The 11,904-nt window shown below is 39.6% G+C and overlaps 1 long non-coding RNA gene across 4 annotated transcripts; it reads left to right on the forward strand.

Moving 5' to 3' along the window:
* The first annotated feature begins 1,224 nt into the window (after window positions 1-1,224).
* On the forward strand, window positions 1,225-7,576 carry LOC146329333 (uncharacterized). 4 transcript variants are annotated; one of them, XR_014769800.1, is made up of 3 exons: window positions 1,225-1,407; window positions 5,461-5,608; window positions 7,171-7,576. It is a non-coding gene; the product is annotated as an uncharacterized LOC146329333 (long non-coding RNA). The 4 variants fall into 4 exon arrangements; XR_014769802.1 differs by lacking the exon at window positions 1,225-1,407 and adding an exon at window positions 1,414-1,569; XR_014769803.1 differs by lacking the exon at window positions 1,225-1,407 and adding an exon at window positions 1,613-1,879.
* The last annotated feature ends 4,328 nt before the right edge of the window (window positions 7,577-11,904 follow it).

Raw genomic sequence — 11,904 nt, forward strand, 5'->3', positions numbered from 1 at the left:
GATTCAGAGGGCGGAGCAGACACGCAGGGGGTGTCACGTGCCTGAAGGTGTGGCTTAGCCCCTTCTGACATCATACAGAGAGGTAAATCTGATTGGAGCGTTTAGGCTCACTTTTACTGAAAGGCAGAGCAAGAAAGAGGGAGAGCGGACAGTTTTCATCCTATAGGAGTCTGTTTGCAGGCTGGTGACCCGTTTTCACTGGAAAACCATGAAAAAGTGCAGTTTGCATAACATGGGACTTTTAAAATAGCAATCCTGCTGATAATCCTGATTTTTACTAAATGTATCTGTAATGTCATTACATCTTTTGTTTCTGTAACATTAATTAAATACAAATACCTTTTTAGTATCTTAATATTTAATCCTGTAATCCATTACTGTACAAACCTGAGCTTAAGGTGTAATGTTTTCAATGTTTGATTGTACAGTAATCCAAAAGTCCAAAAGAAGTATGTAGCTCTTTATATGTTTCACAGGCTGTACTCTTAGAGCCTGAAGAGCTGTGGTTCTACTCATAGCCATTTACTTCTGAAGAACCCTTTTTGGAGGAAATGGTTTGTCAAGGGTTTTTGTAAGACTAAGGGTTCCATTAAGAACCCTTTTAATCCAAAACTTTTTTAGAAGAAAGAGTTCCTCAAGGATTGTTCAAATCCTTGAAGAAACACTGTACCCTAAATGGGTTCTCTGTAGAACCTCTCACAGGGGGTTCCTTGTGAAACCTTCAACAGATGGTTCTAGATATAACCCCTTATGCTGGGTTCTAGGTAGAACTCTTTAAAAGTGTTCAAAGTGAACTTTTAGAAAAAGTTCCATAAATAGTTCTTCATAAATGGAGGACATGCTGATGAACCCTATATGGTTCTAGTTAGAACCTTTATTTCTAAGGGTGTATGTAATGCTGTCAGAGACCATGGAACATATTGCCATGGAAATAAAACTAACCGAGAGACTGTTTGGCAAATGCAAACTTTTGTAAGTTTAATTAATCGATTAATTGATCGTTAATTTTACCAATGATCGATTAAGGAAGTAGCTTACAATTTGCAGCCCTGTTGTATATATGTGTATCTATGTATATATATATTTATAGACTGACAGCCCTGCAGCCCCCTCCACCCCCTCCTATCAACCTTTTTTTTACCGGTCCGTGCCGGGCGTCATGGCAACAGGTGAAGTCTGCCCCCTGATTGGCTGCGTGTGCTGGGATCAGTCAGAAGTGCTGAGTGGACCCTCCTTTTTAAAGGCCCCACCCGGCCGCCTCATGGCCTCCTATTATTTAGCAGCAGGTTTGTTTTTGCGTCCTGGCTGAACCTTCTAGTGTGAGAGGAAAAAACTGCAGCGGGGATCATATATGTGCCTCTGCAGGGACGCCGGGGGCATAACCTAACAAATGTGTGGGGTCAATTGGTAAGGACTTACTTTCTGTTGTGTTTCCTTGTAGAGAGTGCTGCTAAGTTGTGTGCTGAGGTGATGGCGAACGTGGACGTGGAGAACATCGGCCGGGACTCCGCGTTCCACTTTTAAACTCGATATATTTCAGAACTCTTGAGGACTCTTGATGAATTTAAGGCAAGTGTTTGTTTGTCGGCGCTGTAAAGTTAAAAACAGCTTAGAGGTTCCTCTGTTCTCTGCTATGTGTGTGTGAAAGTGTAAATAAAGTTCCCACTTGGATCGCCAAGTTTTGGGATGAATGGTTCTTTTCATGCTGAAACGGACAGAAGGGAGCGTTGGTGACGTTGCTGATGATGATCAGTCAGCCTGTTTGTTGGGTGACTCAGATATTAAGAGTGAGCTCCTCTCGCTAGCTGCTGCAGGCCGGACGGACGAGGACAATGTCAAAGTTACCCGCTTCCTCTGACTCCAAGGACGTCGGCGACCGGTCAGTAACACAAAACAACAAAGATGTCTAGGCTTGTGTAGGGAAGAAAAACAATCTGGATGACAGGAGAGAAACCTGATGAGACAAACATCAGGGGGAAGAGAGCAGCTGCTGAAGCAGGATGGGGTGATTTATAACAAGGGTTTTTCTCAATTAAACAGCTGCAACAAGGTAAGGTGCCAGAGCTGCTTTTATTAGACAGACCTGCAAGGAAAGGAAAGAATACATCTCAAAGGTGAAACTACCAAGGAATCAAGTGGTCAACAGCAATACAAAGGCAAGAAAATACACAGAAAATGAGACTGAAGTGTGGAAGGTAAAGTCAAGGTCAGCAAAGAAACGTCAGTTTCAGAACTTCAGCTGACCCTGGCAAGGATTGAAAGATATCTTAAAGAAGAAGATATCTCGAAGGGGAAAATACCAAGGAATCAAGCAATCAACAGCAGAGAAACAGCAAAAAGGAACAGAAAATGACAAAGCAAAAGAAAGAAAAGGTGAGACTAACGTGTGAAAGGTGAAGTCGAGGTCAGCAAAGAAATGATCTTGGATTCTTGAACTTCAGTTGAGACGGAAGAGGATTTAGAGATACCTCGAAGAAGAAATCTTGAAGGGGAAACTACCAAGGAACCAAGTAGTCAACAGCAAAGAAACAACAGGAAAATACACAGAAAATTTGATAAAGTAAGAGAAACAATTAGACTAAAGTGTGCGAAAGGTAAAGTTAGGGTCAGCAAAGAAATGATCTTGGATTCCTGGACTTCGGTTGAATCAGAGAATTGAAAGATACCTCAAAGAAGAAATCTCAAAGGGGGAGCTACCAAGGAATCAAGCAAAGAAACAACAAGGAAATACACAGAAAATGAGAGAAAGAAAGAGAAAACAAAGTTGAGACAAAACATGCAAAGACTAAAGTGTGAAAGGTAAAGTCAAAGTTAGCATAGAAAAGAACCTCAGATCCTGATCCTGTCGAGGATTTGAAGATATCTTGAAGAAGAAAACTACCAAGGAATCAACAGCAGAGAAACAACAAGAAAATGCTCTGAAAAAAAAGACAAAGCAAAAGAAAGCTAAGACAAAACATGTGAGTCGAGGTCAGCAGGGGACAAGAAGACGTGGGGGAGAAGGAAACAACCTTGAGATGAACGTCTGAAACCTCCAGGAGCAGCTGAGGAGCAGACAAAGCTGAAGCAGAGTTGATCACATGAGGATAATGAAAAGGATGAGGACTGAAGGGGGGGGGGGGGGGGGGGGGTGGTGAGGGGAGGGGAGCAGGGTCAGCTACACAAACAATGTTCCCCTCGGTACATTTAACATCGAGCCCCGCAGGCGACAACAATGGCGTCAGCAAGGCCCTTCCACGTCTACACGTTGCTAGATTTCTCTCTGGCTGGTTTCAGTGTGCTCGAACAGCACAAAGTCCAAACAATTGGGAGGTTTTTTCTGTTTTCCATCGCGCTCAGCAGGTCACAACTCATATAAAGACACAAAGGTCGCAGCTGCTGCAGCTGCTGCTGCTGCGACGGCGTGGCACAGCACGGCACGGCGCGGCTGTTTGTCAAGAATGTGAGGCTGCGTCTGAAAAGCGTTGCCATGGTGCTTCGGTGAGGAGTGTTTCTGGTTGAGGTACTGTCCTGCTTTCTACTCCAGGCTTTATCGAGCGATGGGATGCCGATGCTGCAGCAGAAGAGAGAATTTCTCACTGTTGCTGGACAGAGCGAGAGCAGAGGATGTGATTGGTCGCTTTGGATACTAGGCGTCAGATTTAAAAGTTTAGAGATAAATGTCACAAAGTGAAGAAAGTAAACAAGATCAGCGTGTTCTCTCTGTGCATTGATACTTTAACACTTTTTGAGTAATCACATTTATCTATAAAATACATTTGATTGTATCGAAAGTACCAAAGAGATCTAAGTGTTCTTTCAAGACTTCAGTTCAGTTCAGCCTTTTTCTGTCCTGCCTTTGTCTCGCAGCAAAAAAACAAATATGTTTTCAGAGACTTTTTCTGTGCTTTTCTGTGCTCAGGGCTTTTTTTCCTCTATCAAAGGGGGTATTGAATATTGTTTAGTTTTGTATCCAAGTTTAAAATTCTGGTATCCTGACAACTAATGATTATTTTAATTTGTGTCGATCGTTTCCCTGCACTAATCAGTTAGTTGTTTGGTTCAAAGAAAAGTCGAAAAATGTTGATCAGTGTTTCCCAAAGTCCAAGGTGACGTCCACAAATGTCTCGTTCTAAAGATATCCAGTTTACTGTCAGAGACGAGTAAAGAAACCAGAAAATATTCATATTTAAGAGGCTGAAATCAGAGAATTTGGACTAAATGTTTTTCACAAATTTTCTGACATTGATTGATAATGACAATAATTGTTAGAAAAAAGATTTGAAAAATAGGTCCAAACAGTGGAGGTGCAAACATGTACAGCTGACAGGATTATGACAGGATGAATTAATCGATAAATTGAGAAAAAGATCAACAGATCAATTAATCTGTTCATCTGTTTGTAGCTCATATCACAGCTGCCTCCATCTGAGGCCTTTATTTACACTACAAGTCTATTTTTTTTGACAGCGAGAACATAAACACGAGTTTGATGCTAAATAAATATTTATCTACATTTTTCTGTGGTGTGACTCAACATCCACTGAATGAAGCATCATGTCTCTCAAACTTTATCAGAGATTGAGGCCCACATTTCCCATAATGCCTTAGCCTTAAACTGGACTGAATAGATCAAAGTTTGCTGTTTTCGATTCAGGACATGATGGTTGATGTTGGTTTGTAGTTTGAACCATTTATATTTACTGACACTGCTGATAAGGAACATCACGATACTGTACATCAGTGTTTCACAAACTTTTCTTCTGAGGATCCAATTTTTAAAAACGACAAACTATCATGACCCTAATTCACAACAGGCCTTATCAATAAATTTTGTTCATCTGTGCATTACTTAACATGACTTGACTATTTTGAGCTGTCACAGTCTTGTCATTTGAAAAATAGGTCCAAACAAGTGGAGCGCACAGACGTGTGTTCATGTAATGTAAAAAAAAACAAAAAACAAAACAGGCAAATATATAATATTACTGTGTAATCAGATTACAATTAAAATGTAGTAAAACTATTTTAAAATAAAGAACAATATCCTACCATGCACAGTGCACATGCAGCTTCTAGTTAAAAAATGCTTCACTGGGTGGAAATTTCAACATTTTCTGTCTTTAAATCAATCAATCAATCAATCAATAAACTGCACACAACACAGGAAGGAACAGCTGGACAAACTAATAAACCCAACAACAAACATAAAACACATAATTCTCTGATTCTGGCTCCTTAAATGTGAATATTTTCTGGTTTCTTTACTCGTCTCTGACAGTAAACTGAAAATCTTTGAGCTGTGGACAAAACAAGACATCTGAGGACGTCATCTTGGACACTGATCAACATTTTTCACCACTTTCTAGATGAATTAATCCATAATGAAAAGAATTGTGTTATCTCAGTGGTTTCATAACAAAGTCTGTATTGAATGAAAGCGTGCGCCCCGTCTCTAACTGACCGCTGTCGTTCCTGCAGGTTTCCCAAGGGGACGCTACTGAGAAGCTGGCTCACCAAGTCGCGGCCCAGGTTGCTGCTGCTGATCGCAGGGTTGAAGAGGCCTCAGGTGACCCTCATGAGGAGGAAAAGGATGAAGCGCACAAAAGTAGCAAAGGCCACGTAAGCGGTAAATATGGCTTATGTTGCATGGAGGAATGCTGAACCCCGACCATCAACAAATACGCAAGAAGTGGTTAGAAAAGGAGGACGTCGTAACATTAGCATGGCAGAAATGGGTCACGTCAGACACACCGAGCTGGACTACAGCTTGTAATGATTATAAACTACATTTACCATCACACCAGGCTGGTACGAATGAGGCTTACCGTCAGGTGTCAATATGTGTCAACAGACAACATTTTATTCAGAATCAGAAATACTTTATTGATCAACGGGGGAAATTATTTACATGACAGTTTCTCCCATTGAAGAATAGAAGTATATAGACTAGTGCTTTAATCATGTCTGAAAAGTTGAACCCATCGAGGCCCGGCGCCAACAAAATTCTGCCCAAACCTGACCCAAACCCAACCCTCATTAGCTAATTCAGCCCAAACCCAATTACACTTTTTTCTTAAAGAGCTTCCCTCTGTGCACCAAACTCAGGGACAAAACATGGAGAGATCTTAAGTGGCAACAACAAAATTGGGGAAATAAATGAAAGAAAAAAGTACTACTACTACTCATAATAATAATAATAATAATAATAATAATAATAATAATAATAATAATGATAATAACAACAATAATAATACAGCCCAATCCTGAAGTTAGCCCATGAAATATGTGGGAAATACAGCCCGACCCAAACCCGTCGGGTCCCGTTGGGCCCCATCAGTTTCGGGCACACGCAGGGAATTGGAATTGGCCGTCCATAGAAACTGTTTGGAAAAGGGCGGACACTTTCGAGAACACCTCTGGCAGGTGACTGGAGGGACAATCTGTCACATCTAACAAAAGCTAACTTCAACCAATCAAATCAACTCACTGAACCGAAGCCGGTCGGAAGAAAAGTGAAAAATCTTTCGTTGATAAAAAGCTTAAGTGTCGTTCTTTGTCCTTTAAATAAAGAAATCCTCTCCAGTTCTGATAACCGATGCTATCAGAGTATCTACGCTAACCTCTTCAGGAGCCACCATTGTTTGATTGAGACGAGTCGTTTTCCATGCATGCTTCTCGCTGTCGGCACACCTAAAACCACGCCCGTAGCTGCCAGTGGTCCCTCCGAGGACACTGATTGGCTCGCACCTCTCGTGCAGACACAAATGGGTAACTTGGAGCTTGGCTGGATTCTTGCGTGATCGCATGGAAGGTTAAGAACGCACACGCAATTTAGCGCCTTTTATTTGGGATCTTAGTAAATCAGGCCCTTAGTGCGGACACAAACGGATAACTTGGCGAGATGGATTCGTGTGTGATCTTGTCAATCCAGCTGCTTCGCAAGGTAAACTTAGACTAGCATTTTTTAAAAAACAAGTCTTTTAGCTTCCTAAAGTTAAACTTAACACCACATTCAACCAGTTCGAAGAGTCGGGGCTCCAGTTTTGTTGTGTGAAGGAATTCCACTGGTTTTAATGGAGTTTTGTGTCTTTTTCCTTATTATCTATTTGCCTGTTTGGATTTTTAAACCTGAAAAAAAGTGAAAAGATGAACTTTGTGATCGAACATCCAACGTTCCTTCTCTTGCAGCACCTGCAGCCGGATGCCCCACTTCACCTGAGTCTGTAACGGAGAGGATCTGCTCGTCAGATATGGAAGACGAAGAAAAGGAAGACCTGCGTGTTGGACCTTTGCCCCGGCAACGAACTAAAATCCAGGAACCACAAAACAGAGCAAAGCCAGAGGACGAACCACAGAGACTGAGACCGCCAGACTAATCCGGATTACATCAAGACCTTGGACGAGCCGCTTCGCCCGCTTCCTTCAGATGCCGTTTCGGCTCATTAGACTGTAATGACTGTGGCCTGTACATCACTCCTCACCAGACAAAACTGTTGGTAGAACAAACCCAGCTGTTCCTGTGTTCTTAGTTCAGACTCTTTCAGGTTTCCAGAATCCAAAGCAGCTGCTTGATTAAACTCTGACGGGACGCCAACTCCTGCCTCACACTCTTCTGTCAGATTAACACGAACACACAATATGAAGCTTTACATGACGCACAGCGAGAGACGTGACCGGTACAACATTCAGGCCGTGATCATGTCGAGATTCAGACGCTGCAACTAAAAAACACAAGGCTGCTAATCGAGCTGCTGTTTGCAACAGAAACTGAGAAAATTAGCTTAATTATGTGTGCTGTCGTTGAGGACACGCTCGAGGAACTTCAAGTCTTTAACTGAAGAAATGAGACACATTTGCAGACTGGAGCTTCTAGGTTTTAGTCAAACTTGATGGTTCTTTTTCTGAAATTCATTTTATTTTTCATAAAGTGGATAAAATAAGTTTTGGAACAAGATGCTTCATTTCCGTCGTGTTTGTCTGTACGTTATCGTAGCCACACCGGCGGCTCAAACGATGAGTGTCTGGAGAAATTAGCTTCATCACTGACTGACGATGACCTCAGAAAATGAGGGTTTGTGATGTTTTTCTGTCTGGGTTAAAAAAAAAAGTTTCCACTGCCTGTTAGAACTGCAGCAGAAACGGTTATGCAAATTTAAGTTCAAACCAAGAATTTAATTGGTTGAGGAAAATCCCAGTTAGAAAAATCACCTGATATTAGAAGATATTACTAAGATCAGAGTGAACATCTTTACACTGAAGGCAAACCATAAAAAAAACAATTCACTCATCCTTGAGAATTGGGACAAAACTGTATTTTTAGGATTTTTTTGGGAAAATTTATCTTAAAAGATCAAACTGCTATTATTGAGCTATTAAACCTCGTAACAGGCCAACATCATAGTGATATAATAGGTTTTTTTTTTTCGAAATGTTGATGTTGCCTGTCAGAAACAAAGCCGACAAAATGTTTATTCATTTCACAGCGTCGTCATAGTGAGCAGCCATTTTATTTTTGAAAGTGTCTCTTAATATTAATCAAAATACACATTTTTAAACCATAATTCTTATTTATCTTTGATTTAGGACTACAGAGTCGACATGTTATGGTTGAGACACATCTGATAGAAATATTATTGAATGAATTAGTCTAAAAATATAAAGTTTACCAGTGCTTGAGCAGTTTTCCCACCTTTTTTAAACCAGATTTCAGATTTTGAAGGATTTTAACACATTTTTAAACGTGTTAAAAGAGTGAATTCTTGTCTGAGACAAGGCTGTTTTTTGCCACAGAATATATTTTCACCAAAAAATTGAAATTAAAGTGTTGGCATTGTTTTTGGTCATGATGTGTCACAACTCTTAAGACTGGGTGATTTATTTAGTTTTAATAATTTATTTGAACCATTACGTGGCAGAAAGAAATGATCAAAAATAATGAAAACACCACGGATAGACATGCAGCTTTATCTAATATAAGAATCATTTTAGAGTTTACAGTTTGCTAACTTTAGCAAGCTAGCTAACGGGAGCAACTTTTCTCTTGTTCATCTGACAGGAATCATGCTCGACGGTGCCGATGGCGCCGCCTTTTTGGAATCTGGCTGCTGAGAGCGTCAGTCTTCAGTGCTACGGTGCTTTTTAAAAATGTCTCCAGATTCCCATAGTTTGAGGCGTGCGTGTGTTCATGTGATTATTTGTCGGCATCTTGTCATGGTAGATGTGCGGCAGCCATATGGTCACTTTGATCTGATGGATTCACTTCAAAACAAATTAAAAACATCCATCTAACATGGTAACACTTTATATTACTTCCTGTAGTTTTTATTGCCTGTCAGTCAACGTTGAAAAAAGGACCAAAATTAAAGGATTTGAAGATATCTGATGAATCATTTTTTAAATCTTCACAGTGACATCCATCAAAGGAAACCTAATCTTTGTTAACCATATCGACTTGCTGTAAAAAGTGATATCAAAAAAATAAACTACTGACTTAATATAAAGTGTCACCGAATATTTGTATTGATTATCAGGAGGGCTAAAAAGACATGATGTGAACTCCACCAACGTTCTGGGAAGGTTCTTCACTGTGGAGGTGTATTCTGACTTTACTTCTGCTTTTATTTCTGCTTCACTTTGCCTTGTCGGGAGCAGAGATGTTGCTACGTTCAGTTCTGCTGCAGGAGACTCTGAAAACCAAAACCAAACTTTCAGATTGTTTAAATAAAGGTCCAGCTGGCTAGCTAACCATTAGTTCCTCACTAAACCTGTTAGCATAGCAGGTTATAGCTAACTGCTAATGCAATTTTCTAAATTAAATTAGTTTGGGCAGAATAAACTGACTAAAACAACATGTTACCAGTCATGAAGGCTGAAACTTTGTGCTAATGTTATCTGGCGAGTTAATTCATTTCATTACATTTTAGTACATGTCTGTTTTGGTTAGCTGCCCACATCACAGTTTATGTGAAAGCGCACTTATATTTCCAAAGTTACAAGACAGCATTTGTTGGTGATGCTAAGTCACTTGAAAACGTGTTGTTTAAATGAATCAGAGGTAATATAATTCACTAAAATAACTTTCAGATTGTCTAAATAAAGGTCCAGCTAGTTAGCTAAGCATTAGTTCCTCATTAAACATGTTAGCATAGCAGGTTATAGCTAATTGCTAATGCTACTGATGTCTCTTTACATAAAACATGATACCAGTCATGGAGGCTGGAACTTTATGCTTGCACTGCTAGCTATTTTAGTTAGCTGCCCACACCACAGTTTACCTGAAAATGCACATATTTTTGTTAAGTAACAAGAAAACATGTGTTGCTAATGCTAAGCTAAACAGGGCTGTCACTTAAAAAAAAACTTTTTCCATGTGTGGTCTAAAATCCAAAATGCTTCTACAATCATATAATGAAGATAAATACATGTGTGTGGTAGAAGTAATGCATCGGTGAGCGGCCTCATCTGTGATGGAGGAACGAGCGGGGAACAGCCGACTAGATAACTTTGCTAACAGTTTCTGTCTATACAGCTTAGCTGTAGAAAACAGCTAACTGGCTAAACTATGCAACCAGATGATCACTGTGTTAAGGGTCACTAAGTTATTACTTTTCACCATTTTTAAAGGGTTTTTACAGGATGTGAAAGTCTGCTGGCGTCCTGGCAGGCTAACATGCTAACATGCAAGAGGAATGAAAGCAGGAAAACAGAAGAACTATGAACCTTCAGGAGTTTTGTCGTGTGGCGATGCTGCTCTCAGTGAATCTGTATTGTTGAACTGTCGGCTGTATGTTTGAACTGTGACAAACTGTAATTCTTCAACTGAAACGAGACGTTTTGCTCCTCGTTTCCCTTCGAGTGTTAACGAACAGAGGCAGGAAATTTTGTTTTCCATCTAATTCTGATTATTTTTGCTTTTGGGGTTCCTCTATTCTGCTTTATGTGTTGAGGTGATTCTGATTGTGATGAAATTGAAAAATAAAACTGGCTAGCTGTATATAGCTTAGCATCTCAGCATGTCATGACTCTGTGAAGACAAACAGCCAAAGGTTCTTTTTGAGTTTCATGTTTTGCTAAACAAACTGAATTCTAAAATCCTCAAATGTTCAGCAAAGATGAACAGATTGACGACTGTCCACTGAAATTTAAAACCTTTATATGAAAAACAACTGCAGTGAAATGTAGAAAGCAGCCTGTACAGGTGGTGATGATGATGATGATGATGATGATGATGATGGTGATGATGGTGATGATGATGCAAATTAATTTTAATTGAATCTCAGAGAAACTTTATGGTCAGTAGAATCATTTTTACAAATGATAAAATCAGCATCATTATTTTAAGTTTCATGACTTTTTCCTTGAAACAGCAACATTTTAAAGATTTTCACAACTGGAAACAAATTTTTTTCTTTAACCTGTGTGACTAATGGTCATAAAAAGTTTGAAGCAAACTTTTTAAATGTCACAGAAAAGAAAAAAGAAAGAAAATAAGAATTAGGTCGCAAACTAGAAATAAAACCAGTTGTTTGCCAACCGCAGAAGAAGAAGAAGAAGAAGAAGAAGAAGAAGAAGAAGAAGAAGAAGAAGAAATAAATGTTCTTCTGTACTTCTGGGTCATTTCTTCTGAGGCAAAATTCAAAAATGAGCAAAAAATAATTTGTCTCTCATCTCTGTTATCAGCAGATATTGTTAGTTTTAGATGTTTAATTTTTAAATTGTCTGAAGTTGTGAATTCCTGAACAAGAGACTGTTTACAGACACAAGTTTAGAAATTAAAAGATTAAAGCAAAACAAAACTTAAGTATAGTAATTGTTGAAAAGCCACAGCTTCTCATGTGTGAAGAAACTCTCCACCTGATTGGCTGATCTGACCCATCAACAGATGATGTCACCTCCATCATAAAAAGCAGAAATGCTCACACC

Source organism: Lutjanus erythropterus, chromosome 3, assembly GCF_056507025.1.
Source record: "Lutjanus erythropterus isolate fLutEry1 chromosome 3, fLutEry1.hap2, whole genome shotgun sequence".
Taxonomy (NCBI): domain Eukaryota; kingdom Metazoa; phylum Chordata; class Actinopteri; order Lutjaniformes; family Lutjanidae; genus Lutjanus; species Lutjanus erythropterus.